Here is a 17434-nt window from a genome sequence, read left to right on the forward strand (position 1 = left end):
GATCTCATGCGGCTTTAGGACTCTTTATCCGTTTCCTTTCTTGTCGTGTTAGGGGATCTATTTAACCGCGCGTGCCGTACCGTTTCCTTGACCTATTCCGCCACCGATGCCATAGCCACCGCCAGCCAGTGCGCCCGTAGCCACCGTCTCTAGTCGCACTAGCTCACCGCACCAACGCTTCCGTGGCTCCACGCGCCGCCCGCACTGCACTGCCCATGCCAAGCACCTCGCATCGCCACGCCCGTGCGTCCACACCGTCTCCAGCCACCCGCGCATGCCGCCGTCTGCTCCCGCGTCGTCAGCACCTCCCCATGAAGCACCAGCCCTAGCGCCACATTGTTCCCAAGCGCCACTGAGCCACCGCGTAGAGCTCCACTGCTGTCCACTTCTCGCGCGCCTACCATGCTCCCTTGCTGCTGAGTCACTGTAGTACACGTCCAGCGTTGGTAAGGCCCTACTTGTGCCCTAGCAATCCAAATTTCCATCTTGTCGCGACTTAGCAATTCGTCACAGCATTGACTTCAATTGCATCTAGGGCTGTCAATTCATCGATTCATCGTGAACCCTAACCCTAGCCAGTTTCGAAGGTTCCCCACGTGACGTCTCTTCTTTTCTTGGATCATCGGTTCGTCAGGTAGCAAGCCAGTCATTTCTATTTCGCATCTAAATTGCTTTCTCTAATAGGGTTTCGCATCTATTAGATATATCGTATTTTCTCGTATATCCATCTATTCCATCGTGCAGCGAGTCGGTGTTGTTGAGGTGACAGGTGCAGTTGTGAGTTAACTCGGAGCCAAGCTCGCGAGTACGGACTGAGGCCAAGCCTCGAAAGTGTCAGTGGACAGTTGGTCTTGTTAGCAACAGTTTTTCTCTTGTTAGATCAGATGGCTCACACCAAGAACGTTGGTGGTGGTCCAGGAGATGACGATCGGAGGCCCCCGCCTCGCTTGCCCATAGGAACCAAAGGCAAGGCGACGAAGCAGGTTACATCAAAGAAGCACAAGTATCCTGATGCAGAGACAGCGAGAGCAGCAGCAGTCGCTAAGGTCGTAGAGCGTGTCGAGAGAGGAGGTGCTCGCAATGGTGTTGTCATTGTAGATCAGCAGCTTACACCAGCACAGAGAGCAGCAGTTGAGGAGGCTGAGTGTCTTCATGGTGGTCCAACTAGGACTATCATGATGGTAGGACATCATCTGGCTATTGAGGAGCCTCAGCCTCAGGGGGAGTCCCAGCAGGAGCCACAACAGTAGACCCCACCAGCAGAGCTTTAGCCAGCTTAGGAGACTTAGGAGGGCCAGCAGGCCGAGGAGGCCGAGGAGACCGAGCAGGCACCCTAGCTACGCCACTCTGGTTGTACCCATGTTCCAGTCTCACCGAGGCCGCTGACACAGCGGAGGGGATCGTGTCCACCGCCTAGACCACAGGGTCCGCCTCCAGTGGTACATCTTGACTTGAGGGCCGCCATGGCCAGGCAGGTTCGGCAGCTGAGATTTGTAGAGTTTGAGGTGTGGTTTCCTTCGAGGAGGGATGAGAGAGCAGCAGAGGGTTTCTACACGCCACTACAGGAGGATTTCTATAATGCTTATCTCAACAGTGGGGCAGTGTTCAGATCTTAGAGAGTCTGCAGTATTGAGGCTATTGTGGCAGCAGCCGGAGAGCATATCCACCCTTACTTATCATATTTGTCGGGGCTGATAGATCTGATTGGCTGGATAGGATTGTATGTACCATCTTGGGTTTGGCAGTTCTATGCTTCGCTCTACGTTGACCCATAGCATAACTTCATACACTTTGCATTCAGAGGCAGAGACTACAGGGTGATGAGTTTTAGGGCTAGGGAGATACTGAGGCTATAGGAGCAGCCTATCAGATTACATGAGGTATGTTATGGACAGCGAGAGCCTCCCAGGCGTCCTCATGGAGGTATGGTGCCCTCTACAGATCTTGTGCACCATTGCTTCAAGGAGCCCTTTGGTGAGGGGTCGAGGAGAAACCCCAGTGACCTTACTCCTACAGCTCGTGTGCTAGAGGCTATCATCAGGAGGACACTACTTCCTAGGTTGGGATATAGAGAGGGTCTGACTCGCCTACAGCTCTGGCTCCTCAATGCCCTGATGCAGCAGACTGTGTTCGACATTTGGGACCTCCTTCTATCAGAGATAGAGGATACTATAGCTGAGGGCTTCAAGGGTCACAGGCAGCTTCCATATGCACATTGGATCACTTTCCTAATGCTTAAGGCTGTGCAGGTTAGGACCCCTAAGATGGTTGCAGAGTACAAAGGTGCCACCACTGAGTTTCCAGCTTATAACATGGCACAGAGGATCGGGCATAGCACACCACATGCTCCCACTCAGCCTCGCCATCGTCCAGATGTACCTAAGTCCACAGCTCAGCAAGACGAGATTATCAGAGGCATAGCCACTACTGAGGAGGAGCAGCTTGAGGCTCAGGAGGAGAGGACCGAGTCTAGTGACAGTTCGGATGACGACTACCGGCCCATCCCTCAGATGCCTCCACGTAGATATGATGCAGAGGCCAATAGTTCTAGCTCCACTCCACCTGCACCGCAGATGGACCCCACTTTGATTGCTATTCTTGAGTGGATGCAGTAGGATCAGGCACGACAGGCTCAGGAGACCGCTGCAAACTTTGCACAGTTTTAGACTCGTCAGGACGAGTTCCAGCGATAGCAGCAGATCCTCCAGCAGCAACAGCAGATGCATCAGTAGCAGTTACTCATGCAGCAGCAACTTATGGGATTTATGCAGCATGTAGTAAAAGGACTTGGGGCTCCACTGCCATAGCCTTCACCCCAGCTTGCTTCGCCTGCCACCACTTCGACGACTCTAGCAGTACAGCCCAGTGGGCTTTAGAGTCAGGGATAGCCTCCAGCTCCGTTTGCCTCTCCCACAGTATAGGTGTCCCAGTGGTTATCCTCGCCAGTGGTAGCCCCGCAGTTCACACCATATCATACAGGCTTCTCACCGGATCAGTCATCCTCGCTATTTGTGCCTAACACGTCAGTCTCCAGGAGTCTTGGAGCATCTTTCAGCGAGTTGACAGGCATGCCCACACCGCCATATATGCATACCGCCGGTCCTTCTACAGCAGCCCCTGTCACTGTGACCACTTAGAGGCTCCCTTCATCTGTCGCCTCCTCAGATCCTACGATAGACGTACCAGCAGCATCACAGGCCGCACCTACCCCAGCTCAGACCTAGACCACTTTAGAGACACTTCCAGCCACAGAGGGTCAGTCAGTACAGAGCTCAGGATCAGATGATGATGGTGCCTAGTTTCATCTTGCTCCTCGTACCTCAGTGCCCGGCTCATCCGTTGTAGCCCCGCTGTCCGACCCTTAGGTTTTGGTGTTTGACGTCAAAGGGGGAGAGGGTTCGAGTATGTAGACTCAGGGGGAGCGACATTTAGGGGGAGCTAGTTATCTATTATTAGCTTATTATATACATTTGGAGTTTTATTTGTGTGATACACTATTACTATTATGCATTCGTGTGTTACTTTCATGCATATTATTATATTTATGTGATAGTGATATCTACGTGATTGTGATACATGACATGTGTGCTATCTACTTTGTATTCATTGGTATGTCATATCACTTGTGTTATGCTCATTTGCTTTGCTTCCGCGTTTATACTCCGATGCAAATAAGCTTTTTTACTTGTATTCATGCTTATTTCATATCTTTTGAGTACATCATGTTGGCTTGGGTCATATAAGCTTGCCTAACTCTTTTGTTCTTATTGACAAAAGCTTATATGAACCAAGCATAACAAAAACCTCACTCTTTTACATACTCGAGGTGGTATTGTCATCAATCACCAAAAATGGGGAGATTGAAAGCATCTAGGCCCCTTGTTGGGTTTTGGTGATTAATGATAATACAATATTACTATGACTAACGTGTGTTTTGCAGAGGCAATTAAGTTAGGTCATGGTAATGGAGATCAATTGAGCAATCGAGGTGGTCATGCCCCTACGATGGAAATCGTTTCGGTTTTCAAAGGATGGACGACAAGGTTAAGGACGACTAGTTCTAAGTGTCGATTGGAGTTGGAGAGACACTTAGAGTAGTTTAGGACTTTGTTTTTCCTTTGGCCATACTATTAAGGGGGGTATGGACGGGTAGCTTGACCTAGGTGAGTCTAGTGAGTTAGGTGTGGTGCACACTTGTTAAAACTAGCTCTAAGTAGCTCCACAGCAGCCCTATGATCCAATGGAGCAAACTTCATTCACATATGTTCGAGAGTTGGAAGTGAATGGAGGGTCAAATGCTGACCGGACGCTGACTCCGGTGTGACCGGACGCTGGCCGCAGGGTCCGGTCAGTACATTTGATCAAGGTGATTGCGTTCGGTGCGACCGGACGCTGGAGTGGTCAAGTGACCGGACGCTGGAGTGGTCAAGTGACCAGACGCTGAGAGGCAGCATCCGGTCAACTCCAGTAAGGTTGCAGAGAAGGAAATCTATGACCGGACATGTCCGGTCAATACTGACCGGACCCTGTGGATCCAGCGTCTGATCGAGTACAATAAGCATCTAGTGAGGGTTTAATGCGATCGGACACATCCGGTCAGTGGTGATCAGACCCTGCCAGCGTCCGGTCAACACTTAAACACTAGTGTGCGGGTTGAACTGACCGGAGCATCTGGTCAACATGATCGGAGCGTCCGGTCACCCCGTAGAAGCTCATAACGGTTCGTTTTTAGTCTGCCTTATAAATAGAAGCTCCACTCGTATGTGGAGTTACTTTTGCTCATTCCAATAGCTAAGAAACACATTTGTGAGTGCCAAGAAGAGCAAGGTCCTAGTGAGGTGTTTGAGATTCGTGAATCCAAGAGAGTAGCCTTATTAGTGAATCAAGAGTAGCAAAGTGTGCATCCACCGTTCTCATTAGGCTTCGCATGGTCAAGTGAGAGTTCGTGCTTGTTACTCTTGGTGATCACCATCACCTAGACGGTTTGGTGGTGATTGGGAGCTTGGTGATCACCAGGCGGAGCTTGTGGGTGACCCAACTCAAGTTGTAAGCGGTTTTGGGTGATTCGCCGCAATAGAGTGTCGAAGAATCAACCCGTAGAGAGCACTTGATCCTTGCACGGATCAAGGGGGAGCTACACCCTTGCGTGGGTGCTCCAACGAGGACTTGTGGGGAGTGGCGACTCTCCAATACCTCGGCAAAACATCGCCGTGTTCCTCTCTCTCTATTTACTTTAAGCATTTACTTTGAGCAATTCAATACTTATCTTTACATTCATAGAATTGCCATGCTAGAGTAAGTTTGGAACATAGGTTGCAAGTCCGTTGTGCGTTAGATTAATAGAAACACTTTTCTAGGCACAAGGGGTTAATTGGGCTAACCGTAGGATTTAATTATTGCAAGAAAATTTAGAATTAGCCCAATTCACCCCCCCTCTCGGGCATCTTGATCCTTTCACACCCGTAGAGTGCGGATAGTCCGACGGTGCCATCGGTGCTCTATACAAAAAAGATGGAGGTCACTATAAGTGACTGGACGCTAGTCTTGGTAGGACCGACGCGTCTGGTCAGTGGATGCATGAAGACGCTGGCGTCGGTCCATGACCGAACGCTGGGTCACTTGGTGACCAAACACTGAAGGGGTGCCTCCGGTCTTGCTGATGTGGCAGCGCACAGAGGAGACGTCGAGTGACCGGACGCTAGGTGAATCCAGTCAAGCATGATCGGATGCGTCTGGTTGTGATTTCTTGCTTCTAGATGCTTACTAGAAATGACTAGACGTTGACGTCCAGCGTTCGGTCACTTCACAGCAGCGTGTTCGGTCATCAATTGACCGTTGGGATCGAGCGCTCAGTATTTGAAGAGAGGGGACACATAGCGTGCATTGCACGACTGGACGCTAGGGTCCAGTGTCCGGTCAATCTGACTAGAGCGTCTGGTCGCCCTGTGTTCAGTGCAGTGAGGAGCCCAACGGCTCTATTCATGGGGGCTCTCTATTTAAGCCCCATGGCTGGCTCAAGCTCATTCTCTTGGCCATTTGCATTGACACAGCAACCTTGTGAGCTTAGCCAAAGCCCTCCCATTCATCTCTATCATTGATTCATCATCTTTGTGAGATTGGGAGTGAATCTAAGTGCATTGGTTGAGTGTTTGCATCTAGAGGCACTTGGTGTTCGTGTTTTGCTGCGGGATTCGCTTGTTACTCTTGGTGGTTGCCGCCACCTAGACGGCTTGGAGCAGTGAGGATCGTTGAGCGGAGGGTGGTGATTGTCTTCGGCTCTGATCGTGGTGATTGTGAGGGGTTCTTGACCTTTCCCCGGCGGAGAGAGCCAAAATGTACTCTAGTAAATTGCCTGTGGCTTGTGTGATCCTCTTCTTGTGTTGGTTGTGCGGCACCCTATTGAGGGTTTGGCGTGTGATGCCAATTAGCGCGTGAACCTCCAAGTGAGTGAGTCGCCACAATGAGGACTAGCTTGCCGGCAAGCAAGTGAACCTCGGTAAAAAATCATTGTGTCATCATTTGATTATGAGGTGATTGGTCTTTATTGGTATTCATTCTTGTGATTGATTGGCTCCTTCCTCGACATGGCGGTATAACCATGTTGCTCACTCTCTTTACATTACCGCAAACTAGTTGTCAAGCTCTTTAGTGTAGCTAGTTGTGAGAGCTTGTTAGTTTGGTTAGTGTGGCTCTTTAGTTAGTCTTTGAGAGCACACTAACTTAGTGTAGTGACATAGCCCTTGTATGGATAGAGACTATAAAAACTAGAATTGTGGTAGGTGGCTTGCATTTTTAGTAGGCTAGCGCAACACTTGCTTTGACTTATAATTGTCTAATCGGTTTGTTAAGTGTTGTTGTAGAATTTTTAATAGGCTATTCACCCCCCTCTAGCCATTAGGACCTTTCAATGTCAGATGGCTTCCATGCGAAGACATCGCGATTGGCGTGTAGGAAGTCGATGAGCTCGCATTCCTATTTGGCTAGGAGCTGGGTCCTAATCCACATCGTCTTGGTTGGGTCAGTGAGGTCGATCCCCACCGCCTTGGTTTCCTTGAGTGGGCAGAAGGCCATCGAGGAGGTTGGTTTATTGTAGTCTAGGACTACTGGGGTCGATGACTCCCCGAGCTGTGGGAGCTCAGACGAGTTGATGACCGTGGTGGTGAGCTCGAAATGCTCACGGTCGCACATGAAGGCGTGCGAGAAGGCGCTGCCCACGGTGATGACACCGTTCGGTCCCGGCATCTTCAGCTTGAGGTAGGTGTAGTTAGGGATCACCATGAATTTGGCATAACATGGCCACCCCAAGATGGCATGGTAGGACCCTAGGAAGTCCACCACTTCGAAGGTGAGGACCTCTGAGCGAAAGTTGGCTCGGTTGCCAAACGTGATGGGAAGGTCGATCTGCCTATGCGGGTACGCCTATGCTCTTGGGATTACGCCATGAAAGGGAGAGCCCACTGGGCAGAGTTTCGACTGAGGGATACGCATGGTGTCGAGGGTGTCAACGTAGAGGATGTTAAGGTTGCTGCCTCCGTCCATCAGCACCTTGGTGAGGCGCTTCTTATGGACGATGGGGTCAACGATGAGCGGGTAGCATCATGGTCTGGCGACGTGGGAGGGATGGTCCCTCTGATCGAAGGTGATCAGATATTCCAACCAGCTAAGGAAGGAGGGGACATCTGTCTTAGCGACGCATGCCTCTCTATTGCGTACCTTATGTTAGCACTTGGAGCAGATGGCATCGGATCCCCCGAAGATCATGATGCATTCGTCGGGGTTAGGGAAGCTGTCCCCGTCTTTGCCTGTCGTGCCTCCTTTCTTGTCTGCCGCCTCTTTGTCGTCTCCTTCTTTTGGCCCACCGGCCTATTGTAGGAAACGTTTGAGGAGCTTATAGTCCTTGTAGAGGTGTTTGATGGGGTAGGCGTGGTTGGTGCATGGGCTATCCATGAGCTTGTTGAAGTGGTCAGGTAGGCCCTGCTGGGGCTGCTTGCCCGCGCAATCAGCTACGGCGACCAACACGGTGTTGGCCAGTCAATGCCGATCCTTTTTGTTCTTCTTGCCCCTCTATGTGGAGGGGCCCTTGTCTTGGTCCTTGCGCTTGGCCTTGCCTTTGTCCTAGGCTCCATTGAAGACCGCTCTGATAGCCTCCTCACCAGAGGCGTGGTTTGTGGTGACGTTGAACAAGTCGCGGGTGGTACGGGGCTTCAGGCAGCCAAGCTTGTGGATCAGGGACTCGTAGGTTGTTCTAGAGAGGAATGTGCTGATGACATCTACGTCGATGACATCAGAGAGGAAGTTGCATCGTTGGGAGAACCTATAGATGTAATCCCGTAGGGACTCGCTAGGCTCCTATTGGCAGCTCTTGAGGTCCCAGGAGTTACCAGGGCGGACATACATCCCTTAGAAATTTCCGACAAAGATCCTCTTGAGGTTCGCCCAGTCGTGTATACTATTGTGTGGGAGGAATTCAAGCCATGCCCGAACATATTCCCCCATGCAGATGGGGAGATATTGAATGATGAAATGGTCATCATCCACCCCTCCGGCTCGGCAGGTGAGTCGGAAATCTTCGAGCCAAATACTGGGGTTCATCTCCCCAGTGTACTTGACGATGTTGGTGGGCGGTCGAAAGCACTATGGGTACGGCGCTCTCTGGATACGCCGGCCAAAGGCCCATGGTCCTGGGCCATCTGGGCTAGGACTCTGGTCATCTAGCCAGCAACCATGCCTAGGCGTGTTTCACCGCTCCCCTCGATGGTCCGGCCGAGGCCCATGTCGCCTGTCCTCACCACCACCCGATGGACATCATCATCATGCCGGGCCTGATGTCGGTTGCTGATGACGCTGCGAGCGTCTTGGTGCGGACTGAGCCGTTTGTGTATCGACGGTCGGTGTGGAGCAGGCACCAGGTTAAACCATGATGCAGCTGCGGCCTCCCGTGCCACGCTTGGCAGCTGTAGCAGTGAGCAGATGGAGCGACCTGTCTGGTGCGTCCCCACTCACCTGGTGGGAAGAGAGGCTGTGAGTCAGAGTCACGATGCGAAGCTTTCTGCCTGTTGAATAGTGGTGGCTTCCACGAACGCCTAGAGGTTCTGGTGGACTGCCCGTTCCTAGGGGTCTAGGGGCTCAGGAACGCCGTATAGAAGCATTGCCGTGGCGGTGATGTTCTGGCTAGCCTGAGCAAATTGTGGGGGGTTGTTCCCCTCGTCCATGATGTCGTGCTGGACCTGGCAGGCGTGACCCCGGGCGCCACTCACCGGGTTACACGCATGGGACTCATCGTGATGCACCGAGCATGTAGGCGTAGGTGGTGGGTGGTTCTATCGCCTTTGTTGTAGCTCCTTGTTGTGCGCCTAGGCACATGCGAGGGCATCCACACGAGGGTCCGGAGGGGTGTGAGTTTGTAGGGACTCTGCTACCACTGGCGGCTGTCCCAGAGCGTCCACCATAGCACACTCTCAGGACGGACGGTGGCTAGGTGCCACATCACCGATGCTGGAGCCGTCGCTCTCAACATCGTCATCCATGAGGTCGTGGAAAAAAGTAGGAGCATGGCTCGCCATCCCCACGAATTTAGATGTGAGAGGGGGCGGCGCCAGCATCCTTCGGAGCCCCCGGGCAAACACGTTCGCAGGGGATGCGAGGCCATAGGGGAACCGGTCGCATGGCGATCGCGGTAGGGACAACATGGTCCCTCTGGAGAATCAGCTAAAGATAGTAAATAGTGAGTAAATAACAACATGTATATTACTCACAGCGGGGTTTGAGCAGAGCATTTGCTCAGTATGAAGCGTAGGCGCCTCGTCGTTGGAGTCGTCGTGTCCCAGAGCCGATGGAGGGCGTCCCTCCGACGGCGCCGAAACAAGTGCCTCCTCGCGGAGGTGTAGTACGCCGAGTCGGTCGGCGACGAAGTCTAGGCTTTCAAAGAGGAAGGCCTGGGATGGCTCGAAGACGGGTGAAACCCACATCCCAATAGGTGGGAGTGCGGGGAAATCCAGCGAACTGAAGCGAGTCATATCGCTCGAGCCCGCCATGGCGAAGGTGGCAGAAAAGTGGGCCATCCGATGACCAAAAGTGTGAACGTACAACATCTTCCCCATGGACGGCGCCAACTATCGGTGCAGACAGTGACCAACACGTAAATACTTGTAGTTTTGTTGTATGTTGTGATATGATGTGGCCTAGCACTCAATAACACAGGGTTTATACTAGTTCAGGCAACGTGCCCTATGTCCGGTTTGAGTTGATCGGTGACTTTATTCCTGAGCCTAGGCGCTCGAAGTTTGCTATGGGGTTACAAACAGAAGGGAGAAAGATGGGGGGTACAAGAGGTTTAGTCGGACTCTGGTCTGAAGAGCCAAGAGTGACGGGAGCTTCGCTATATGCTAAGTGTTCAAACGTTTGTTGTTCGTTGGGGTCCTTGATCGTTCGGATCGTGTGTGTTGTTTTAGTTGTTGTGGACTGATTTAATGTAAGTGAACTGAAGGATCTATCTGTTGGGGGAGGGCGCATCCCCTTTTATAGATGAAGGGGATGGCCTTACAAGCGAGAGAGAGAGTACACATGCTACTAAGTCTTGTTGCCCACACCGTCGGGTACAAGATAATGGTAGGTGCCCATAACACTATTGTTGTCAGACGCATGTGGGAGGTTTGACCGTATTCACCATGTATGGTAGATGATGGCGCCCACAACACTGTTGATGTGTAGAGGCATATGGGGGAGACTTACCGTGTTTGTCTGGTATAGGAGTTGATGGCGCCCACAACACTGTAGGGCAAATGTCGGCGCCCACAACACTATTTAGGTTCTGACATGATAGAAAGTTTGTAGGGTACCCTTATAACATGCCCTATTGGTATTGTCCTATAGTGTACAGGGTACAGTTCTCGGTATTGCGGTTGACTTGAGCGCACTACCTTATTTTCTCCGTCCGTTTCCTGGTCCCCACCGAGCGGGTGTCCCCGGTCAGTTGGTCCCAGTCGGCTCTGATTGCGCCAGTCAGAGAGGAGCTGTAAGCAGGGGTTCAGTGCATCCCTAGTCAGAGACGTAGGTCGGAGTTGGAAGTGGTGTTTGGCCAGGCCTTCTAGTCGGAGAGGCCGTCTGGAGGTAGGCCAGAGTTGGAAGCGAGTGTTGTTCCTCCTTAGCGAGGCCTTCTAGTCAGAGAGGTGGGCCGAAGTCAGAAGCGGGCACCGTTCCTCCTCGGCTAGGCCTTCTGGTCGGAGATTGGATCACCCCTCTGCCCTATCATTTAGGTATTTGGGCTGGCCCATGAGTTGCACGTCGTTCGTAATGTTGTCTGCTAGGCCAAGCCTTTGTTGGGAAGTCGGTCCATAAGAGACCTCGGGTTTACGAACCCAACATTAGCCAAGAGCCTAGGCTCAACGCCACTCTCTTCCTTCACAAGATCGGGGATCCAGTCCTGACAATGGATACGGCACCCGATCCAGTTCATTCTCGACACTCTGGAGCACCAACGCATGTGGCGGCAACTCACCTATCCCAATTTCTTCAGGCTATCACACTGCCTCTGGGATCTCCTACGGAGGACCCAAAAAACCCATGCCACACTGACCGGGAGCACAACAATGATGACTTCAACTCGAACCTAGTCGGAGTCACCTTCACAATCTCAGCTAGTGTGACACTGTCCTAGAACAATCGGACCACTCCGATGAGAACAATCAGCCCTATGATGTGGGAACCACCGAACTCATTAACACGGTGGCTTCACGCCTCTCTCTCTGTGACCGCTACCAGCCATGTGGGGTTAACCATACGGATGTTGATGATGACAACATCATCTCGCATACATGTAATTGCTACCTTAGCACAAATGGTCACGAGGGGATCAGGTACATTACCCCTGAGTGTTTCCCTCATGATTATTTCGAGTTTGATTATGCGGCGCCTTACGAGACCAGCCAACAGACCCAACGGGATCTAATTCTGGATGAGCCAAAACATGCTGACAAGGACAAATAGGAGGCTAGCTCAGGAATGCCTCGATAGTCACCTCACTCCCTGGTGCATTGGCTCACACCAAAAACCCCGACCAGCGTCTTGCCTCTCGATTCTATTGTTTTCTGTTTCGCCGGCTACACCAATGCCTCTAGAGGCACCTGGTTTGCCTGAGGAAGCAAAGCCAGAAGAGGAGACAAATGAATCAGCCGACAGGAAGGACCCCACAACTAGGGCCTAGAGCACCAATGGTGCACTAAACCTCGGGTCAACTCCGAGTAGGGGAGGAAAGAAGACAACAGGGCAAAACTGCTAGTGCTATTAATACGCACCAACCGTCGTCCCCGCTTCTTTCTTTTTTAACAACAAAAAACATGGTTGCTATGCATAGAAGGATTTTATGCCTTAAACAGGCAAGGAAACACTTTCCTAAACAATGGCTTGGGGGCTACATCCTACGTGTTACGCAATGTCACCTCCCAAATAAAGCCATACTAGCCAGACGACACTCGACCTGATACACTCGGGAGCATTACACCGGCATGGCAATGCCAAAGTAGTCATGGTGATATAAGTGGGCTCAACACTTAGGCACGTTATACTAACCTACCCAAGTGCTTGGGGGCTACTACTACAATATCACACAACTACTAGTCTGCAAAGTGATTTTTTTTTTCAAGATAATATTTTACACAATAGCAAACCAACAGGACCCGACCTCAACGAGGAGTGTCCTTGATGACTTGCTCTACATTTACAACCGCCACAATGGCATTGGCGGTGACACCAAACTCGGCTATTCTACCCAAGTGCTTGGGGGCTACTACTACAATATCACACAACTACTAGTCTACAAAGTGAAATTTTTTTCAAGATAATATTTTACACAATAGCAAACCAACAGGACCTGACCTCAACAAGGAGTGTCCTTGATGACTTGCTCTACATTTATAGCCCCCACAATGGCGTTGGCAATGACACCAAACTCGGCTATCAGCTGCTTAACGTCAACGTCCTCGGGCACTTCCGCCCGCAGTGGGAACCTAGGTTCTATCGCATGCAGGTCCACCTCTGGCTAAAGATGAAGGTGAGCAGTGGCAAGGGCCACCGCGGTCCCATGGTGAACGTCGTGTGCCGTTACATCCATGATCCATGCAGGGAGGCCGAGGGCCTGCTCGCAAAGACCTGACCCTGCTGGCCATACTAGCTCAACGGCGGCCTCCACCGCCTTCCCCAATGCCATGCAGCGGTTACTATTGATTCGCGCAATGGTAGCACCGCCACGTGCCCAGTTCGCCGACTCATCATGCAGACAAGTCACCTCCACCAGCTTGCTGGCCAACTCCTCATTGGCTTGGCAAAGATCCACCGCCTCAGCCAAGATAGTACCTAGCTGCTCCTATGTCGCTGGGAAACATGGAGGGTCAAGATCAAGACGATAAGTAATTCTGCAAAGGAAGCAAAGAAGTTCAACTCACCGACGAGCTCGGTGCGGCTCGCCCTGACAGCGGCCCTAGCATCGGCCACCTCCCTGTCCATGGCACCGAGCATGATCTTGGCCGCCACAAGGCACCCCTTCAGCTGTTCCATCTCCCATCACCCATCCCGGAGGGATTGCCCGTCCACGGCCAGCTCCCTCGCATGGTGTGGATGTCGTGCTCGTCTCCTTCGACCTCCTCCTCATTAGAGGAAGGCAAGGCTGATGGTAGCACGACCTACGTTGCCGAGGGACATGATAGCGCTAAGGCCTCTTGGACGACGGTGGGCCACAGCATTGAGCGCGCCGACAAGAAACCACTGCATCAAGAAATGCGTTAGATTCATCTTCAACGAAGTTGATAGCAGATCCATCCTTACTCAAACCCCATCAAGCCTAGACAGAAGGCCCAGGCAAAGGGAGGCACACCTCTCTCGGCGGGTCCCTCCTCGGACTCCTTCCGTTGGTGCTTCTCTCCGGCCATGGATAGAAGGCAAGATCTAGCAACTACAGAAGATGCGACAAGCTAGGGAAGGTAAGCGTGCAAAGCCTACTATGCAGGTGTACTAACTCTCCTTCCCAATTCCTCTGTTTTATAGAGAGGGGACATGCACGGTCGATGGAATTCTAGCAGTCTCCACGAGCGAAAAGCGGGAGTTAAGGCCCAGCTATGCCTCCATGATCTCTGAGAGGCATAGCGTGGGAAGACGAGCCACCAAAACTGATGCCTCAGCTTTGTAGAGAAGGAACCCATCCGCATAACCATGGAGGCTGTGGGACCAAATGGTCAAAAATCCGATGCATCGTCACCCGAACCAGTGCAGGCGAGTGATCTGACACTCAGATCAGGTACTCGACCTAGCTCACCCTCTCAACAAGTGTAAATGGTAGCAATTCATTCACTATCAACCCTGCCCCTCTAAAGTCAGGGGGGTATTCGGGAGGGCCACTAGTCTGGCTCTAAAACCTCTGGCATTCAGTGTCACATAAATCTCCCAATACCCAGACGAGCTCGAAGTACCTTATTTCAGCGGATGTATGCCCCTTTGGGGGAAACTGGAAAACTGGTTGGCCCATGACTATAACCAAAGTATGAGCTCCTAAAATCTAGAAAACAGAGTTTTATGATGTGCCCCCACTGGTCTAGCTTTGTCTTGCCGCTTCCTTTTAGTGAAGTGGACATTCACTCGTTCTACCCGTTATCAGCTCGAAGAGTAACACACGCAACTACCGATAGCTGCTTATGTGTTCGTTACTCACCCACAGTATTGCCCGCATTGGGATACTGTTATATTGGCCTCAGGGCTCTGGGACAACGTCCTTATTCTTCCACTAAGAGAGGCTTACGACAATTCATACCACGTTGCTTAACGGGTCTCAAAGAAAAATGTGACGTCCTTAGTGCTTGATAACAAAACAACCTTCAATAGGCCACCCTAAAAATCAACTGGCTTAGTGACGTGCAGGCGATGGAGGTGCACCTACCCCATCCTCATTATTGTTTTACAATTAGGACTTAATGATGCGCAACCACTATTTACACACCGAAATACATCGGGAACCAACTTCTCGAGTACAACGGTATTTCTACCCTAACCTGGCATCCACGATGTCCGGGAAGCTACGCTTTCGGTTATCGGGTACACCACCCGAACACGACGTTGACAATGTCCCGAGGGCTATGCCTAGGAAACTACGTTTCCTGATATGGGGTGAACCACCCGAGCCAGGCACTTATAGCTGCCAGGGGGCAACGTCCCTTGATGTACGGTGTACCACCACCGCACTCGATGCTTGAAGAAGATTCTTGATACCTGAGAAATACTCTTGGTACTCAAACGTCAATATACTTGCTCCCTAATACTTGGAAATATCTACTTGCACTCTCGAGACTTGGGCACCCGAAGATGCTCACTGTGTACTCACGGTATGCAGAACTTACAGGAGAGACGGTGATGTCCCACGGGCTTGAAGCTATGTGCTACCTTATCATTAAGTCTTACGGGGGCTACTGTCAGAGATTTGGGCCAGGGGTACCTGCACCGCCCATATATATGACCATCACTGACCTATCTGCCCACCAGCCGTCAAGGAGAGGCCCGCAAGGGCTAACGCGGTCGACCAACGTGGTGATCAAGGCAAACTGAGACGGACGTATTTAGACGATAGCAAGGATCAATCTGTTGTAACAAACTAGGAAACAATCTGTTAGCCCGATCGCCCTCTCTGTGACCCTACCTCTCTTGCCTATATAAAGGAGGGTAGGGACCTTGGGCTCAGGATCTAATCTTCCACCTATTCCATCTACCTTGTAGCTAGGAGCAGTGGCCCCTGTAATTGAGCATACGAATACAAGAGCAGCAGCACCACCAGAGTAGGGATTAGAGTGTACCACGCCCCGAACCAGTATAAATCCTTGTGTCTCGTGTGTTACCATCTGATTCCGTCTACGTGATCACGTTCCTGAATATTGCTGGAGCAAAACAATCCGACAATGTTGTTATCTCCATAGTAAGAGTACACCAAACACACCCATTGGTAGAGTTGTGACAGCTAGCGCGTGATGGTGTAGGCTAGTACCATGGCCCCAGTGAGCTCGAATCCCCGAAGGGCTATCACACTTTCTTGAAGGGCATTCACTACACATGTGCCTAGAGGGGTCACACCGTCACACTCCGGGTGTCCCAGGGCAAGGTGGGTGATGTTGGTATGCATGCTTCATTGAGGCCACTATGGTCCTCAACGTAGGCCCATTCCTTCCATGAAGTGCCGAGCTAGAGGGAAAGAAACTCATGGGCGGCGGTGTAGAGCCACATGTAGCAATTGTTGGTCGCGTTCAATGTCGGGCACATATGATAGGCGTAGTAGTAGTGAAATAGCTTGTGACAAGCCCCCATACCAACTTAGGTAGGCAAACTTCAAGAGGACCACCAAATTGGACATAAGATGGGTGATAGGATGTCGTAGTGCTGTGGCAAGGCGGATAGAGAGCCTAAGTACGGCGGCACCATATACTAGCGGCTAGAAACAATGTGAAGATTATTAGTATTTATAGTATGTCACGTAATATATTTCGATAGCATATATTAATTTGATGTACTGTAATAAATATTGATACTATTTATTTTTCTACCTAAGTACTTCCTCCGTTCACATATATCGAGAAAAGTTAGCATATACAGTAAAAAGACGCATACATCCTTACTCTTTTTATTTTCTATATATGTGTTAGTTAGACAAAAAACAAATAATTTGTACCTATACATTCTGACATCCTGCCATTTTATTGCATAATAGTAAATTGCCTAGATACAGATACAAGTACGGATATCGTGGATACGCCATTGTTGAAAAATTAATGACACGGAGATACCGCTAATATATTTTAATAATGTATTTAGTAAATAAAAAACAAACCAATAGCAAGTTTAGTGAGTTGAATATATGTTTATTTACAGGGATGTCTATTTAAGGCCAGTCTCGATAGGGTGTCTTGTGAGTTTTATGGGACACGACATGGGAGTTTTATGAGATACGACATGTCAGTAAAAATCACTGTTTTGCACCTATCAGAGAAGAGAGAGAATATTGGAGTTTCATGGTAAAAAAAAAACCGAATCGGCGCTGTTTCCCACGACTAGGAAACCGCGTGTCGGCGTGTGCATTGAGACGGTTTCTCTTGTTTCATCCGATCCATTGCGGCCGGTGAACGCCCAGCGGGAGTCGCAGCCCGGGCCCGACTGGCCTTTGCAGCGTGCCGTGCGGCTCCGCCATCCCGGAGATGTTGACGAAACGCCGGTGGCCTTTGCACAGTGAGCTCTCGGACCCGCGGCGGTGGAGCGGGTCCGTGACGAGGCCGGGGAAGAGGGGCCGGGCGCCGTGACGAGGCCGTGGAAGCAGGGGCCGGGCGCTGCGGCTGTGGTCCTGTGGAGCGGGTCCGTGATGAGACCGTGGAAGCAGAGGGCCGCCGCGGCTTGGGGCCAGAGCCGCCGATGC

Source organism: Miscanthus floridulus, chromosome 5, assembly GCF_019320115.1.
Source record: "Miscanthus floridulus cultivar M001 chromosome 5, ASM1932011v1, whole genome shotgun sequence".
NCBI lineage: Eukaryota > Viridiplantae > Streptophyta > Magnoliopsida > Poales > Poaceae > Miscanthus > Miscanthus floridulus.